Genomic DNA, 19,417 nt, shown 5'->3' with positions numbered 1-19,417 from the left:
CCTCCCACTCGTGGGGACAGGAACCTTGGACGTAGGTGACCACTGCAAGGGCACTGCCTGTATCTTCCTCATCAGTTCTCACCCCAGTGCTCAGCCCTGGACAACCCGTCTCAGGCCCCATAAATGTCTAATGTACATCCCCCCACCCCGGACTGGGATCCAGTTCAGGGGTGGAAAGGGTCCCTCCTCAGCTTGTCCAGGCCTGCTGGGTCCACACCAAGCCAGGGGCCTGCCCAGGCTCTAATCCAGATCAGGAATGAGACGGGTGGGCTCCTGAAGCATCCCTCCCTCACCCCTGACCCTGCTGTTCTGATTACATCTAGCACAGGTGTGCCCGGCCTTGCTCTTCATCTCTGCCGACAGGTGGGCCCCCTGCTGGGAATCCTCTAGAACCTGGGTGTTGACCTTACTGTCTTTGTCCCCAGGGCCTCACTTAAGGCCTGGCACATGTGCCTGAGTCCAGGAAGAACCTACAAATGCGTTGTCAGATAAGACCAGCAAACTATACTTAGAATGAACGAGGCGGAGCGAGGGAGACTATGTCTTCCTCATCTTTGGATTCTATAGCTGTGACATCCAGTGTGGTGTTCCCTTGCCAGATTTGCCTGTTTATAACTAACTAATTAATTAATTATAAATAAAATGAACATTCAGTCCATCCATCACACCAACCACGTTTCAAGTGCCTTATAGAGTTATGTGCTAGCGGCCACTATATTCAACAAGGTAGAGAGGATATTTCCATCCTCACAGGACACTGTCTTGTGCAGCTGACCTGATCTGGGCACAGGTCTGTTGGCTGAACTCATCTAATTCAAAGTGTTTCCATCACAGGTGGAATTTCAGGTTGATAAATTTGCAGGTGAGAGTGGTACTTATCTGGTGGGAATTGGGGTAGTGAGAAGTTGAAGAGGGATCCTCTCTCTCATTAGAAGATTTGCAGCTATGATCTTGGGGAAGGGCTCTGGCTCCAGGGAGCTCAGGGAAGGCTGAGAACCCAGAGGAAAGAGCCGGGTGATGCTGAGTGAGCCAGCATGGCCTCCACTGGAGTAGAAGGAAGGAGTGAGCCACTCTCTCTAACAACTTTATTGCTCAAGTTTCTGTTTCTAAAGAATGGCTTGAGGAGAGCATAAATGACTCAAGCAGCGAGGATGAAGACTCTCCAGGTAGGGAACAAGGCTCAGCTGCTTTAGTCGGCTGAGGAAGAAAGGTGTAAAATCAGAAGGAAGAGGAAACGTGGAGGCTTGTTTTGTGTTTTCCGTATTTTTTTTAATTAATTAATTAATTAATTAATTAATTAACTTTTGGCTGCGTTTTATTTTTGGCTGCCATTGGGTCTTCATTGCTGTGTGCGGGCTTTCTCTAGTTTCAGCAAGCGGGGGCTACTCTTTGTTGCGGTGCGCAGGCTTCTCATTGCAGTGGCTTCTCTTGTTGCAGAGCATGGGCTCTGGGTGCGCGGGCTTCAGTAGTTGTGGCTCGCGGGCTCTAGAGCGGAGGCTCAGTAGTTGTGGCGCACGGACTTAGTTGCTCCGCGGCACGTGGGATCTTCCCTGACCAGGGCTCGAACCCGTGTCCCCTGCATTGGCAGGCTGATTCTTAACCACTGCGTCACCAGGGGAGTCCCATGTTTTCTGTATTTTAACGACCTAATAGGAAGAGGTATTACCTCTGTGGGCTTTGAGGGTGCTGTGTTTGTAATCACCTTTTCTTGCTTTGTTATTTAAGATAATCATTTCCAGGAGACCAGTTCTTGCTGCCTTTGCCACTGCCAAACACCAGAACCTTTGCTTACGTTTGGGTGGCATCTCTTGGGAATAAAGCACAAGTGTTACTGGGTTGGGGTTTGGGGGTTGAGCTGGGACGAGGCCATCTGGTGGGACACGACTCCCTCACGAACACTTGAACCTGGAGACACCGTTCTTCGTGTGTGATCCCGGTGCTGGGTGAGAAGCAGACGCTCTCCCTTTGCACATTCAGGTCTTGTGGCGGCACCTTCATGTCCTGCCCTCAGGTTTACTCCTGGTTTAAGGGCGCTCCCAGGGGTGGGGAGGTTAGAGATGATGTCCTCCCAGCTTCCTGCACAGGTTCCTGGGTCCTCCTGGAGAGGTGAGGGGGGAGCACACCCTCGAGCCCATTTCTCGCCTGCGCTCCTCACCCACAACCCAAATCCTGGGACCAGGAATAAGGCCCATGTTCAGCTGCCCCTCGAGCCCCTCCATGGCTGGCAGGAATTCTCGAGGATGCTGTGAAGGGTTGCCGGGCTGGCTCCACACACTTGCCCTCAGAGCCCTGCTGACCTGGTCCTCTGGGATTGACCTGCCCCAGGACAGAGCGTCTGGGAGGCAGGGCCAGGGGGTCGCTTCTCCTCTCAGAACCCACCGCTGCAGCCCGGCAGCACTGCCCCTGCTCCCCCATACCCCAGCCATGCCCACCCTGTGCCCTTCTCCCCAGTCCTTCCAGGACTCCGGGAGAATCTAGCAGGTACTGTTTACTCATGTGGGCATATATCCTCCTGCTGGAGAACTCTTGTTGCATCACTTGCAGACCAAGAGAATTTGGACAAGTTACTTTACCTTTAATCTTGTGTTCATCCCCTCTAAGGAGCTAGAAAACTTACAGGGTTGTTGTGAGGACTAAGTGTCTAGCAAGTAGCTAAGGTCATCGCCTCAGGCACAGGACAGATAAATTGTATGTGGAATTGGCTGCCATTCTCTCCCAGGAGGCCCATCGAAACCCTGGGTCCATGACAGGTGCTTCCTGCATTTGGTTGGATTGGTTCATGGATCCATTGATTGATTAGGGAGAGTGGCAGGACACCCACAATTGTTCCTGCAATGTTCCCATATGTTGGAGAACAATATGGTTGGTGGAGGTTGTCAAGGAGAAGGGACTTTAAGCCGACAAGGCAGGGAAGAAGAAAGGAAGAGGAGGGAGCTGGGAGGAGGGCAGTGTTATGCACAGAAAGCCGTGGAGATGTGACTGGCTGTTGGAGGCACAGGAGGACACAGGCATGGTGTCCTGGTCATAGTTACAGAATTCGAGGGCTGGAAAAGGGGCCCTAGAGATCCTAGACCCTCTCCCTCATTGCAGAGGTGAAGCCATCAAGGCCCTGGGAGAGATGGGGACAGAAGGGGCCCCGAGTCCTGACCTTGACTCTGATTCTCAGCTCTCCTTTCGCATGCCCCCACCCCCAGCATCATTGCTGTCCTTGGGCACTAAAACACTCCTTTGCTGACAGTGAAGACTCTGAACGGGAGGGCAACAATCTGCATGTAACTTACTTACTCTTTCATCTCCTTTACATTTTCTCTCTTTTTCTAATCCATAAGCTCCTCTATGTAGCTCTTCCCCGTCCCCTCCTTCCTTCTTTTTAATGATTCTCATCCAGAAGGACCTGTTCTCATCCAGGCACTTGAGGTCCTGGGATCTTCTATAAAATCTGTACAAACCCTCTGCAGCCGTCCTCCTCCACTTTCTTAGCATTGCCCTGGCTCCAGAGTCCCCGCCCACCACCCTGTCTGTGTCACTGAATCGTGTTGAGCAACCCTGAGTGCCCCCCTCCCTGGGGCAGGAGGCAGGTCAGAGTCAGAAGGACTGGGCCCACCCTGCTGGAGCCACCCCAGCCCCACCTGTGAAGTCTGGCTCTGCCCTGCCCCCTCCCACCACTACCACCAATGGGTGTAGTCCTGCCCTGGGCGCCTCTGACGTGTGCCATTGTTTTCTCTCCAGCTGTCAAGAAATTCTCTCCTACTCTATTAGAATGAAGGAAGGAGATAAAGTGGAAGAATAAGAGGAAATGGGAGTATGAAACAAGTAAACTGCGGAGGGGAGGGGAGGCAAATAAGGGCAGGTGGGTTCCATTGCTTCCTAACTTTCTTTCTGGCACTTTGGTAGAACCAGCAAAACTGAGGAGCACACTGGGGTGACCAGTATTGCATGCAAGGGAGACAAGAGGATGGTAAAAACCCATGCAGACAAATGAAGGGTGCCCTGAGAACATCTTTCCTGGAAGCGATAACCCACTCCACATAAACTTTTAAGGTTGCTGGGCCAAAGCCTCCAGTGGCTCCTCCATTTGGAGGAGAGGGCTGTAGGTTACTGTAAGGCCACCTGTGCCTGACTCCAGGCTGCGTTGTTCACATCATACACGTTTGTAAGAGTCTTCCAGGATTTATTTAATATCCTGGTAGTGCGGGACCCAGCTCTGCTCCACCAACCCCCTTAACATCAGCAAGGGGGCATCCCCCACTCAGCGGCTGAATGCTAGATCCGCTAACATTGGATATGATGAGATAGCATGGCGTGACCCTGACCCTTCCCCTCCTTCAGGCCTCCTGGGAAAAGGGTGAGAAGGACAGAGACACCTGGGACTCCTTCTCCTGCAATCAGGACAGCTCACCTGGGCCAGCTTTGAGCCCTGTCTGCCCGTAGTAGTCTCAGCATCAAGTAGGGGACTCTGCAGGATCCACACCCAGCTGGGAGGGAGCCAACCCCTGGGGGCCCCTCAGCCTCTACAGAGCCCTGCGGAGGGCCTGAGTCACCTCATGGCAACGTTTCTCAGGCTGAGGTTCTGTAGATTGGTCACATGTATGTAAAAACAAAACACACACACAAAAATGGAAGGAAACTCAATGCCATACTCATTTGGGATAGGGTAAGGGGGAAGAATTATAAATTGCTTATGTTTCTTTAATTTCCAAATTTGTAAATAAGTAAAAAAAATTATATATTTGATTATATTTCATTTTTTATTTATTTTTTAAATATTTATTTATTTGGCTGCATCAGGTCTTGGTTGTGGCATGTGGGATCTTTAGTTGCAGCACTCAGGATCTTTAGTTGTGACATGTGGACTCCTAGTTGCGGCATACAAGCTCTTAGTTGGGGCATGTGGGATCTAGTTCCCTCACCAGGGATCGAACCTGGGCCCCCTGCATTGGGAGCACGGAGTCTTAGCCACTGGCCCACCAGGGAAGTCCCTATTTCATTATATTTTATTTTATTTTATTATTGTTATTTTTAAAATAAATTTTATTTATTTATTTATTTACTGGCTGCGTTGGGTCTTTGTTGCTGCGCGCGGGCTTTCTCTAGTTGTGGTGAGCGGGGGCTACTCTTCGTTGCGGTGCGCGGGCTTCTCATTGCGGTGGCTTCTCTTGTTGTGGAGCTCGGGCTCTAGGCGCACAGGCTTCAGTAGTTGTGGCACATGGGCTTGGTAGTTGTGGCTCGCAGGCTCTAGAGCGCAGGCTCAGTACTTGTGGCACATGGGCATAGTTGCTCCGCGGCATGTGGGATCTTCCCAGACCAGGGCTCGAACCCGTGTCCCCTGCATTGGCAGGCAGACTCTTAACCACTGCACCACGAGGGAAGCCCTCATTATATTTTACAAAGCAGTGTTTCCTATAACCTTTTCACATTGGAGTACTTAGGCCATAAGCCTTATTTTTTTATTACCACTGAATAATCTATCTCAGAACTGAATGAAGCAAGCAAGGCTTGGTGGGGATGTTAGGAAAAAAATTATTGGGGGTAAAATGTGACTTAACAATTGTTCATTTCCACTGTGCAGGTCTCCTGATGGGTCGGGTTGAGTAGGGCTGGAGGGACGGGGTCACTACTCCCACCTGTGTCATCAGACCTCCCACTCCTCACAGTGCCCAGGTGGGAGGAACCCACACTTTTCACCCTGGAGCCCCAGAGCCTTCCCTTTCCTCTGCATCACTTTCACTGTTCAGGGGACCGGTCACTTGAACGCCGCCCGGCCAAATGCCCAGGTTAAATCGCCCCTGTAGGACATGTCTCTCTGCTACCAGAGCACACTTGGCAAAGTGCAGCAAATAGGCCCCACCCAGTGCCCTGGGGATGTGACCCCTGGGGATGTCAGGGCCCAAAGTCACTTCCAGGGTCTGAGTAGCCCCCTGGGTCCCACACACTGACCCGAGGGAGCCCACCTCCCCACTGACTCCACTCCCTGCCTTTCTGCGGCAGGTTCTGGTCTGACACCTGTGAAGACCGTGACCTGGAGGCCTCAGCCTGAGACTCAGAGGGGATGGAGCTTGTACAGTGTCTGGAAGCTTAAATGAGACACGAGGCCAAGGAAGGAGGGCCAAGGAGGGCCGCCTCTCTGCTCCTCCTCTCCTGAGTCAGCTATTTAGTGCCGGTTATCGCCTGTCTGAACTGTACAGATTCAGCATAATTTTAGATATACGTTTTATTTTTAACACTGGAGGCTTTTACATCAAGCAAAATTGATCTCCTACTTGGTTTAATTTTTAAACATTTCTATGTAAAATAACACACAAGTATAGGAAAGCACCCTCAGCAAAGGGAGGGCTCAGTGAATTACAATGGGCGCTCCACTCTGGGAAGCAGTAGTTTTTCCCTCTGTAAAAGCCCAGATGCTTCTGAGAAGCTCCTCTCAGCTTCCTTACTCTGGCCCCAGACCTCCACAGCGGAAATCCCAAAGGGACTGGATTCTCCCAGCCCTCCAGCGCCCTCCACTACTTTCTGAGTGTGCTGCCACACTAATTTTGAGTTATCTGTGTGTAAATCATTGCACTTGGAATATACACGGAGTAACTGATTTCATGCTTATAACCGAATAAGTTAGCACTTATTCTTCTCCCCTTCTACAGGGGCTGCCAGGGTGCTGGGGACGGCCTGTATATTGAACTGAGTGTTAGTAATAGATGTGTTTATATTTACAAGAAACCATAAAGCTCTACGCTTAAGATCTGTGCCCTGTACAATACACCAAGTAAACTTCAATTAGAAAGAGATGCAAAAAAAATTTTCCCACAAAACAAACTTCAGGCCCAGGTGGCTTCCTCTGATTTCTACCAAACATTTAAGACACAAATGATGCCCGTCTGCTACACACTCTTCCAGAGAACAGATACAGAGGGAACACACCCACACTGCTTTCATCGGACCAGGAGAATACTGATGTCATACCAGCAGCAGATAGTACAGGACAGGAGAAATTACAGGCTAAACACTTCTGAATGTCGATGTCAAAATCCAAAAGCAAATATTAGCCGTCTAAATCTAGAGGTTTTTAGAAAGGGAGGAAGCTGGGATTTCATGGCGGTATTTCCGGTGGTTGATGTGGACAGGATCACTGGGTGTTTGGGTGCTGCCTGGGAACGTGGAGAGAAGGGGCAATGCCATCGGGTTAGTGGAATGAACGTCTGGTGACAGAGATTAGGAGGGCCTGAGTCATCCTCAGAGACAGTCCTGGGGTGGGGTCTCTAGGCTGTGGCTATGGAGGGGTCCCTCCAGGAGGACATGGGCCTCTCTCCTGTGCCGCTGCAGGGTCTATGGATGGATGAGGAGTTTGTAGGGGCTGGATTTTGATGAGGAAGGATGAGCAGGGAAGGTGCGCCCTCAGAGCCAGTGCAGCCACGGCCCCTCCCCAGCCAGGCCGTGGCCCAGGCTACTCTGACAGCTGCTCACATCAATGGTCAGGCGACAGTGGGGCACGCCAGCTTCACCCACTAAACCACCAAGCACGGCCCAGCAGGCCACTGTCCTCACTAATCAGCAGTAACTGTGCATCCAGGGCTGGTTGTTGAAGACCAAGCTAATTTGTTAGAGACGTGCCACGTGGGCAGCTGGCTTGGAGAGACCGGGGCTCTGAGTCACGTGGAGACAAGCCGACCACTGGTCAGACCACCAGGAGGCTCACCCGGTGTGTGACGATGCTGAGAGAGGAGGGACGTAGATGGGACCCCCTGATCCTTCAAGGGACCTTCTTTCAGGGATATTTAACAGCTGTGGGGTCAGGGATCAACATGTAAGGGAGGCAGCTGGGTCAGGCATGGGCCCTCCTGTTGGCTCAGACCCCTCCTGTCCTTGGAGCAACCATGGGGCAGGCAGGAGGATTGGGGGGATAGAGGGAGGGGAGCCCTGGGCTCAGGAGTCCAGGGCACCATCTAGAGGATTCAGGGGTTCAGGGATTTCCGTCCCAGGGAACCAACTACATTCCTGTCCCACATCCATCTGTCATCAGCTTTGCGACTCCGGGAAAGTCACTTAAAATCTCAACATTTTAGTGCCATGTACCATAAAATATGGATCACAGCACCTGCCGTGAGTTCCCTACGGGGCTGATGTGGGGACCACAGGAGATGATAACAGATATTCTTCACAAGCTCTAAAGCATCACACCCATAACCTTCCCCGCTCCCCTGCCCTGTGGCATCCAGGTCCCCTCTCTGGAGGCAGCACTACCACATTTCTTGCTTAATTCTTACAGACATGTAATATTTGAACATTTAGGTAGCACTTATGAAGTACCCATCATTTTTCGTCAGGGTCTACCTGATTTGTTGTATTAAGCTTCATCATGTAATACTAATAAGTGGGCCCTATTAACCTTTCCATTATCACAGAACAAGGAACTGAGGACAGAGGGTCTGCATAACTTTCCCAGGTTCATGTCGCTTCTGGTATGATTTGAATCCAGACCATCAGGCACCAGCCCCCACTCTCTCGCTCACTGTGCTGTGCTCCCTTTCTATATTATCTCACTAAATAAAGTCATGTCCCCGTGCAGTCAGCCCGCTGGCTATTTTAAGTGCACACCACATTGCAACACCCTCTTCCCAAGGCCAGCTTTGATTCACTTGACTCCCCTAGACTCCCCTAGGAGGCTGGTGAACAAAGAGGACAGACGTGTGACCTGGGAATGAATTGACACCTCCGCATGGTCTTCTCCCAGCAACATATCAATAGTTCTCTCAATTTTTGTTGTGTTTTCCGGGATCATGACTCGGGTACCAAGAAGAAAAGGAAGATTATAAAGGAATCAAACACAGGATGCACAGGAATATCATATCAGATGCGATCAAGATAATCTGCTGGCCACCCGCAGTGGTGGTTCAGACACATCAGAATCAGCATCTGGCCAAACAACAGGGTAAGGACACAAATATCACCCCCACTAACCACTCCATTGAAGATACTGTGGAAGTAATACCAGTAAGTAGATTCAGGAGTAATGGCTATAGTTTGTGCAGCAGAGCCTGGATCTGGCTGAGGGAGGGTTGGGCAGGGAAGGTGCCCACTCAGAGCCCGTGCAGCCACTGCCCGCTCTTAGCCAGGCCTTAGTCCAAGCTGCTCAGCTGGTCAGTTTCTAGCCAGTGAGACCCTGGGGGCCTGTAAGCTTCATCTGTTAAGCCACCAGAACACCAGCCCAGTAGACCCTGTTCCCAGCTAATGAATATTAACTGCTCATCATCCAGGTTTGGTCAGTTGAAGATGATGCTGATTCTCTGTGCAACTGTCATGTGGGCAGTTGGTTTGGAATGTCCTGGGTTCTGAGTCAGTTAGGGAGTCAAGAAGACTACTGGTCATTCAGGGTGGTTACCTGACCACCAGGAAGTGTCACTGCAAATCAGCTGCTAGACTCAAGTGCTGAGGGGGAAGGGAGGGGAGATGCACACATATTTGGAAACCCCGGTCCATTAGGGGGTCTTCATTTGGGGGAAAGGCATTGTATTTGGGGTCAGGGATTGAAACGTAGAGCCAGGAGTTGGGTCCAGATTTGAGCCATTCTCTTGGGCCAGGCACTTCCTCTGAGTACCAGCTGTCTCCCTGCAGCATCCTTGGGGCAGGAGGATGTGGGAAAGGGAGTGAGGAGAGCTCTTGGTTTGTGTATCCAGGGCATGATCTCATGTCCATGTGTTCAGGAATCTCTATCCCCAGGAAATCAACTCCCTCCCCTGCCTCAGACCCATCACTCATCAGTGTTGTGACTCTGGGCAAGTTATTCAATCCCTCTAAATTTCAGTGCCCTGAACCATAAAATATGGGCCACAGCCCCTACTCTGCCCACCCCACAGTGCATCACAAGAAATAATATTCTTTCCATGAGCTCTAAAACTTCTTACTCATGTCATCAATGTGAAAAAGTAGGCTCTATCCTCCTGTTTGTAGCCTCCTAGGTTCCCTTTCTGGAGACAACCTGCTTATTCTTCCAGGCATTTAATACTTGAATATTTATGTAGGTAGCACTTATGAAGTACCCATCATTTTTCTTCAGGCTTTGTATTTACTAATTTTTAGCCTCAGAACATAATACAAATAAGCAGGTCCTATTAAAGTTTCCATATCACTGGCCAGGGAACTGAGAAACAGAAGGGCTAAGTAACTAACCTTCCCAGGGACAAGTGGCTTTCAAATAGGATTTAATTTCAGGCCATCAGGCACCAGCACCCATACTCTCCCTCACTGTGTTGTGCTGACTTTGTACTTGTCTCATGTAAATAAAGTTATTTTCCCCATGCGATCAGCCTGTTGCGTATTTTAAGGGCACGCTAAAATGCAAGGTCCATCTTCGTAAGCTCTACTTTGATTCAGGGGGCTCCCCGGGCAGCTAGTAATAAGGAGATCTGAAGTTTGACCTGTGAATAAGTTAAGACTTTTGCCAGGAAGATGTCAACCCCTCTCGCTATTGTGAATGTATTTCCTAGGAACTTGCTTCAGGAATATGAAGAAAAAAAGACAAGGATTCAAACCAAGGATACATATGGGGATTGATCCTCAGTGAAGAAAATATACTGGCTGGCCCTCACTGTCATTCAACAGGTCAAGATGAGCATCTGGTCCCAAAGGGTTGAGCCTCAAATATCATCCCATACAAGCCACTCCATTGAAGTCACTGTGGGAATTCCATCATGAAACTCATCAAGAGTAATGACTATAGGGACTTCCCTGGTGGTGCAGCGGTTGAGAATCTGCCTGCCAACGCAGGGGACATGGGTTCGAGCCCTGGTCTGGAAGGATCCCACATGCCGCGGAGCAACTAAGCCCGTGAGCCACAACTACTGAGCCTGCGTGTCTGGAGCCTGTGCTCCACAACAAGAGAGGCCGCGATAGTGAGAGGCCCGCGCACCGCGATGAGGAGTGGCCCCCGCTCGCCGCAACTAGAGAAAGCCCTCGCACAGAAACGAAGACCCAACACAGCCAAAAATAAATAAATAAATTTATTAAAAAAAAAAAGAGTAATGACTATAAAAATGTTAAGTCATATTATCTTTTTATTGAGATATAATTCACATTCCATCAATTCACATTTTTTTTGAACTGTGTGATTCGGCGGCTTTTAGTATACTCAGGTTTTGCAATCAACATCTCTAATTCCAGTACATTTTCATCATCCCCAAGAGAAATCTCATACCTAGTATCAGTCATTCTCATTCTCTCCTCCCCTTTCACCCCAGCCCTGGGTCTTTCTGTCTCTATTGATTTTCCTATGCTGGACATTTCATATGAATAGAACCACACAATGTGTGGACTTTTGTGTCTGACTTTTGCAGTAAGCAAAATGTACTCAAGATGCATCCAGGTTGTAGCATGTATCTGTCCTTCACCCTTTTTATGGCTGAATAATATTCATTGTATGGATATAAAACATTTTATTTTTCCATTCATCAGTTGACGAATAGTTGGGTTGTTTCCACTTTTTGGCTATTATGAGTAATGATACGACAATATAACACTCATGTACAAGTTTTTGTGTGAACATATGTTTTTTATTTCTCCTGGACATATACCTGGGAGTGGAGTTCCTGGGCCATATTGTATGTCTGTGTTTAACTTTTTGAGGAACTGCCAAACTATTTTCTTTTTCATATTTGCACCAGCAATGCTTGAAAGTGCCAATTTCCCCACATCATTGCCAACCCTTGTTTTTTAAAAAATTATATGCATACTAGTGGGTGTGAAGTGGTATCTCACTGTGGTTTCAGTTTGCATAATTTTGACTAATAATTTTGGCCATGTTTTCATGTGTTTATTGGCAATTTGTGTCTCTTCTTTGGAGCAGTATCTATGCAAATTCTTTTTCTCATTTTTAAAATTTGGTTATTTGACATTTTATTGTTGAGTTGCCAGTGTTCTTTACATATTCTGAATACTAGGCTTTATCAGATATATGATTTGCAAACATTTTCCTTCATTCTGAAGGTTGTATTATGTCTTTCTTTTTTTTTTTTTAATCAGTCATCAATTTTATACACATCACTTTATACATGTCAATCCCAATCACCCAATTCAGCACACCACCACGCCCACCCCACCGCAGTTTTCCCCCCTTGGTGTCCATACGTTTGTTCTCTACATCAGTGTCTCAACTTCTGCCCTGCAACCCGGTTCATCTGTACCATTTTTCTAGGTTCCACATACATGCGTTAATATACGATATTTGTTTTTCTCTTTCTGACTTACTTCACTCCGTATGACAGTCTCTAGATCCATCCACGTCTCAACAAATGACTCAATTTCGTTCCTTTTTATGGCTAATATTCCATTGTATATATGTACCACAACTTCTTTATCCATTCGTCTGTTGATGGGCATATAGGTTGCTTCCATGACCTGGCTATTGTAAATAGTGCTGCAATGAACATTCAGGTGCATGTGTCTTTTTGAATTACGGTTTTCTCTGGGTATATGCCCAGTAGTGGGATTGCTGGGTCATATGGTAATTCTATTTTTAGTTTTTTAAGGAACCTCCATATTGTTCTCCATAGTAGCTGTATCAATTTACATTCCCACCAACAGTGCAAGAGGGTTCCCTTTTCTCCACACCCTCTCCAGCATTTGTTGTTTGTAGATTTTCTGATGATGCCCATTCTAACTGGTGTGAGGTGATACCTCATTGTAGTTTTGATTTGCATTTCTCTAACAATTAGTGATGTTGAGCATCTTTTCATGTGCTTCGTGGCCATCTGTATGTCTTCTTTGGAATAATGTCTATTTAGGTCTTCTGCCCATTTTTGGATTGGGGTGTTTGTTTCTTTAATATTGAGCTGAATGAGCTGTTTATATATTTTGGAGATTAATCCTTTGTCCGTTGATTCGTTTGTAAATATTTTCTCCCATTCTGAGGGTTGTCTTTTCGTCTTGTTTATGGTTTCCTTTGCTGTGCAAAAGCTTTGAAGTTTCATTAGGTTCCATTTGTTTATTTTTGTTTTTATTTCCATTACTCTAGGAGGGGGATCAAAAAAGATCTTGCTGTGATTTATGTCAAAGAGTGTTCTTCCTATGTTTTCCTCTAAGAGTTTTATAGTGTCCAGTCTTACATTTAGGTCTCTAATCCATTTTGAGTTTATTTTTGTGTATGGTGTTAGGGAGTATTCTAATTTCATTCTTTTACATGTAGCTGTCCAGTTTTCCCAGCACCACTTATTGAAGAGACTGTCTTTTCTCCATTGTATATCTTTGCCTCCTTTGTCATAGATTAGTTGACCATAGGTGTGTGGGTTTATCTCTGGGCTTTCTATCTTGTTCCATTGATCTATGTTTCTGTTTTTGTGCCAGTACCATATTGTCTTGATTACTGTAGCTTTGTAGTATAGTCTGAAGTCAGGGAGTCTGATTCCTCCAGCTCCGTTTTTTTCCCTGAAGACTGCTTTGGCTATTCGGGGTCTTTTGTGTCTCCATACAAATTTTAAGATGATTTGTTCTAGTTCCGTAAAAAATGCCATTGGTAATTTGATAGGGATTGCATTGAATTTGTAGATTGCTTTTGGTAGTATAGTCATTTTCACAATGTTGATTCTTCCAATCCAAGAACATGGTATATCTCTCCATCTGTTGGTATCATCTTTAATTTCTTTCATCAGTGTCTTATAGTTTTCTGCATACAGGTCTTTTGTCTCCCTAGGTAGGTTTATTCCTAGGTATTTTATTCTTTTTGTTGCAATGGTAAATGGGAGTGTTTCCATAATTACTCTTTCAGAGTTTTCATCATTAGTGTATAGGAATGCAAGAGATTTCTGTGCATTAATTTTGTATCCTGCAACTTTACCAAATTCATTAATTAGCTCTAGCAGTTTTCTGGTGGCAGTTTTAGGATTCTCTATGTATAGTATCATGTCATCTGCAAACAGTGACAGTTTTACTTCTTCTTTTCCAATTTGGATTCCTTTTATTTCTTTTTCTTCTCTGATTGCCGTGGCTAGGACTTCCAAAACTATGTTGAATAATAGTGGTGAGAGTGGACATCCTTGTCTCATTCCTGATCTTAGAGGAAATGCTTTCAGTTTTTCACTGTTGAGAATGATGTTTGCTGTGGGTTTGTCATATATGGCCTTTATTATGTTGAGGTAGGTTCCCTCTATGCCCACTTTCTGGAGAGTTTTTATCATAAATGGGTGTTGAATTTTGTCAAAAGCTTTTTCTGCATCTATTGAGATGATCATATGGTTTTTATTCTCCAATTTGTTAATATGGTGTATCACATTGATTGATTTGCGTATATTGAAGAATCCTTGCATCCCTGGGATAAATCCCACTTGATCGTGGTGTATGATCCTTTTAATGTGTTGTTGGATTCTGTTTGCTAGTATTTTGTTGAGGATTTTTGCATCTATATTCATCAGTGATATTGGTCTGTAATTTTCTTTTTTTGTAGTGTCTTTGTCTGGTTTTGGTATCAGGGTGATGGTGGCCTCATAGAATGAGTTTGGGAGTGTTCCTTCCTCTGCAATTTTTTGGAAGAGTTTGAGAAGGATGGGTGTTAGCTCTTCTCTAAATGTTTGATAGAATTCACCTGTGAAGCCATCTGGTCCTGGACTTTTGTTTGTTGGAAGATTTTTAATCACAGTTTCAATTTCATTACTTGTGATTGGTCTGTTCATATTTTCTGTTTCTTCCTGGTTCAGTCTTGGAAGTTATACCTTTCTAAGAATTTGTCCATTTCTTCCAGGTTGTCCATTTTATTGGCATAGAGTTGCTTGTAGTAGTCTCTTAGAATGCTTTGTATTTCTGTGGTGTCTGTTGTAACTTCTCCTTTTTCATTTCTTCTTTTATTGATTTGAGTCCTCTCCCTCTTTTTCTTGATGAGTCTGGCTAATGGCTTATCAATTTTGTTTATCTTCTCAAAGAACCAGCTTTTAGTTTTATTGATATTTGCTATTGTTTTCTTTGTTTGTATTTCATTTATTTCTGCTCTGATCTTTATGATTTCTTTCCTTCTGCTAACTTTGGGTTTTGTTTGTTCTTCTTTCTCTAGTTTCTTTAGGTGTAAGGTAAGATTGTTTACTTGAGATTTTTCTTGTTTCTTTAGGTAGGCTTGTATAGCTATAAACTTCCCTCTTAGAACTGCTTTTGCTGCATCCCATAGGTTTTGGGTCATGGTGTTTTCATTGTCATTTGTCTCTAGGTATTTTTTGATTTCCTCTTTGATTTCTTCAGTGATCTCTTGGTTATTTAGTAATGTATTGTTTAGCCTCCATGTGTTTGTGTTTTTTACGTTTTTTTCCCTGTAATTCATTTCTAATCTCATAGCGTTGTGGTCAGAAAAGATGCTTGATATGATTTCAATTTTCTTAAATTTACTGAGGCTTGATTTGTGACCCAAGATGTGATCTATCCTGGAGAATGTTCCGTGCGCACTTGAGAAGAACATGTAATCTGCTGTTTTTGGATGGAATGTCCTAGAAATATCAATTAAATCTATCTGGTCTATTGTGTCATTTAAAGCTTCTGTTTCCTTATTTATTTTCATTTTGGATGCTCTGTCCATTGGTGTAAGTGAGGTGTTAAAGTCTCCCACTATTATTGTGTTACTGTTGATTTCCTCTTTTATAGCTGTTAGCATTTGCCTCATGTATTGAGGTGCTCCTGTGTTGGGTGCATATATATTTATAATTGTTATATCTTCTTCTTGGATTGATCCCTTGATCATTATGTAATGTCCTTCCTTGTCTCTTGTAACATTCTTTATTTTACAGTCTATTTTATCTGATATGAGTATAGCTACTCCAGCTTTCTTTTGATTTCCATTTGCATGGAATATCTTTTTCCACCCCCTCACTTTGTCTGTATGTGTCCCTAGGTCTAAAGTGGGTCTCTTGTAGACAGCATATATATGGGTCTTGTTTTTGTATCCATTCAGCAAGCCTGTGTCTTTTGGTTGGAGCATTTAATCCATTCACGTTTAAGGTAATTATCAATATGTATGTTCCTATGACCATTTTCTTAATTGTTTTGGGTTTGTTTTTGTAGGTCCTTTTCTTCTCTTGTGTTTCCCACTTAGAGAAGTTCCTTTAGCATTTGTTGTAGAGCTGGTTTGGTGGTGCTGAATTCTCTTAGCTTTTGCTTGTCTGTAAAGCTCTTGATTTCTCCATCAAATCTAAATGAGATCCTTGCCAGGTAGAGTAATCTTGGTTGTAGGTTCTTCCCTTTCATCACTTTAAGTATATCATGCCACTCCCTTCTGGCTTGTAGAGTTTCTGCTGAGAAATCAGCTGTTAACCTTATGGGAGTTCCCTTGTATGTTATTTGTCTTTTTTCCCTTGCTGCTTTCAATAATTTTTGTCTTTAATTTTTGCCACTTTGATTACTCTGTGTCTCGGCGTGTTTCTCCTTGGGTTTATCCTGTATGGGACTCTCTGCGCTTCCTGGACTTGGGTGACTATTTCCCCTCCCATGTTAGGGAAGTTTTCGACTATAATCTCTTCAAATATTTTCTCTGGTCCTTTCTCTCTCTCTTCTCCTTCTGGGACCCCTATAATGCGAATGTTGTTGCATTTAATGTTGTCCCAGAGGTCTCTTAGGCTGTCTTCATTTCTTTTCATTCTTTTTTCTTTAGTCTGTTCTGCAGCAGTGAATTCCACCATTCTGTCTTCCAGGTCACTTATCCGTTCTTCTGCCTCAGTTATTCTGCTATTGACTCCTTCTAGTGTAGTTTTCATTTCAGTTATTGTGTTGGTCATCTCTGTTTGTTTGTTCTTTAATTCTTCTAGGTCTTTGTTAATCATTTCTTGCATCTTCTCAGTCTTTGCCTCCAGTCTTATTCTGAGGTCCTGGATCATCTTCACTATCATTATTCTGAATTTTTTCTGGAAGGTTGCCTATCTCCACTTCATTTAGTTGTTTTTCTGGGTTTTTTTCTTGTTCCTTCATCTGGTATATAGCCCTCTGCCTTTTCATCTTGTCTATCTTTCTGTAAATGTGGTTTTTGTTCCACAGGCTGCAGGATTGTAGTTTTTCTTGCTTCTGCTGTCTGCCCTCTGGTGGTTGAGGCTATCTCTATTATGTCATGTTCTTTGAAACACAAAGGATTTTAATTTTGATAAAGTACTATTTCTTTTTCCTTTTGTTGCTTGTGCTTTTGTCATCATATTTAAGAGTTCGTTGCCAAATCCAAGACTGTGAAGATTTATCCCTTTTTTTCTTCAGAAATTTGTATAGCTCTTATATTTAAGTCTTTGATCCATTTTAAATTCAAAGTCTATTTTGTCTGATATTGGTATAGACACTCCTGCTCTCTTTTGGTTACTATTTGAGTTTTCTCACTGAGTTTGGAATTCCTTTTTCTATCCTTTCAACCTGTTTGAGTCTTTTGATCTCAAGTGAGTCTCTTGTAGACAGCATATAGTTGGATCATATGTTTTTACCTATTCCGCCAATCTCTGTATTTTGATTGGGGAGTTTAATCCATTTACATTTAAAGTAATTACTGATTAAAAAAAAGACTTATTTCTGCTATTGTGCTATTTGTTTTCCATATGCTCAAAGCTTTTTTGCCCCTCATTTCCTGCATTCCTATCTTTGTGTGTGTTTAGCTGATTTCTTACAGTAAAATATTTAAATTACTTTCTCACTTCCTTTTGGGTATATTCTATAGCTATTTTCTTTGTGTTTACCATGGGGATTACCTTTAACATCCTAAAATTAAAACACTCTAACTTGAATTTATACCAGGTTAATCTCAACAACATCCAGGTTCTTGAAGCTAAAAGAGTGTCCTACTATCTCAATGCAAAAGACCTTCTCCAAGACACATTATAATGAAATTGTCAAAAATCAAGGGATAAAGAATTGTAAAAGCAGTCAGGGGAAAAAAGATTTTAACTTACAAAGGAACCCCCATTACACTATCAGCAGATTTCTCAGCAGAAACCCGACAGGCCAGGAGAGAGTGGAATGACATATTCAACATGTTGAAAGAAAAAAAAAAAAGCCAACCAAAAATACTCCATCCATCAAAGTTATCCTTCAGATATGAAGGAGAAATAAAGATTTTTCTAGGCAGACAAAAGCTGAGGGAGTTCATCACCATTAGACCTGCCTTGAAAGAAATGCTGAAAAGAATTCTTCAAGCTGAAATGAAAAGACAGTCAGTAATCAGCAACATGAAAACGTATAAAAGTATACAACACATTGGTAAAGGTAAATATACAATCAGAAAACTCTAAATCTGTAAGAGGAAGGTGTGTTAGCCACTTAATTATAAAGGTCAAAGGAAAAGAGTATTTAAAATAATTATAGCTACTGTAATGTATTAACAAACACACAATATAAAAAGACGTAAATAACGACATCAAAAACAAGAGTGGGGAGTAAAAAGGTAAAGTTTTTGTAGGCAATTGAAGTTAAGACGCTGTCAGCTTAAAATGGACGATTTTAATCTATGAGATGTCTTACGTAAGCTTCATGGTAACCACAAAGCAAAACCTAGAGCAGATGAACCAAAGATAAAGAAAGGGGAAACAGCATACCACCATAGAAAATAACCAATTTACAAAGGTAGGCAGAAACAGAGGGGAAAAGAAACAACAGGAATACAAAACAACCAGAAAACAGTAAGATGGCATTAGTAAGTTCTCAATAATTCTAAATTCAATGGATTGAATTCACCAATCCAAAGGCATATGGATAGATTTTAAAAAAAGATGCAACTGTATGCTGCCTACAGTAGAATCGCTTCAGCTTTAAGGACACATATAGGCTCAAAGTGAAGGGATGGAAAAAGATAGTCAATGCAAGTGGAAAGCAAAAGTGGGAACAGCTGCAATGATATCAGAGAAAATAAACTTTAAATTGACAAGAACAGATACTACACTTGATCTTAGCCAAAAGGCTGAGACGAAATAGACAAAATAAACTTTAAGCTAAAATTACTGTCAAGTATAAATTTTACTAATATAGTAATTCCAAAGGACCAAGGAGCAGGGCAGTGGCTTTATTGAGAACCCAGGATTTCTGAGTGTCCACCGTGCCCAGTTACTTTTAAATCATCACCACAGCCCTATAATTCACAGATTTAGGTGAAGTGACTTGCCCAGGGTCACACAGCTAAGTGAGAGTCTTCTGGGACCAACAGTAACTTTTGTAAAGACATCTCTTGCTATACTTAATCACTGCCACCATCTGACACTCACATTCTTTCTTTTTATACTATTCTGTTTCCTTGGGTCAAAGAATCCGACCCCTGAATTAAGGTTAAATAGGAATTAGTGGCAGATCCAAAGCCAAAATCGCTTCAAGATATTCTTTTAATTCCCCCAAGTAATGTCTTTAGTCACAAAAATATAGAACAATATAGAAAATTACAAATCAAGTGACCTTAGTGTTCACAGGCAAGCACTAATACATTTTAATGTACCATGATCATATTAAA

The 19,417-nt window shown here is 44.0% G+C and overlaps 1 pseudogene; it reads right to left on the bottom strand.

Annotated features, from left to right (window-relative positions):
* Window positions 1-18,790: 18,790 nt before the first annotated feature.
* LOC132348313 (U2 spliceosomal RNA) lies at window positions 18,791-18,889 on the bottom strand (annotated as a pseudogene).
* Window positions 18,890-19,417: the final 528 nt, after the last annotated feature.

Source organism: Balaenoptera ricei, chromosome 14, assembly GCF_028023285.1.
Source record: "Balaenoptera ricei isolate mBalRic1 chromosome 14, mBalRic1.hap2, whole genome shotgun sequence".
NCBI classification, from domain to species: Eukaryota; Metazoa; Chordata; class Mammalia; order Artiodactyla; family Balaenopteridae; genus Balaenoptera; species Balaenoptera ricei.
Note: the sequence above shows the minus strand (reverse complement) of the source record. Positions and strands in the feature narration are given on the sequence as shown.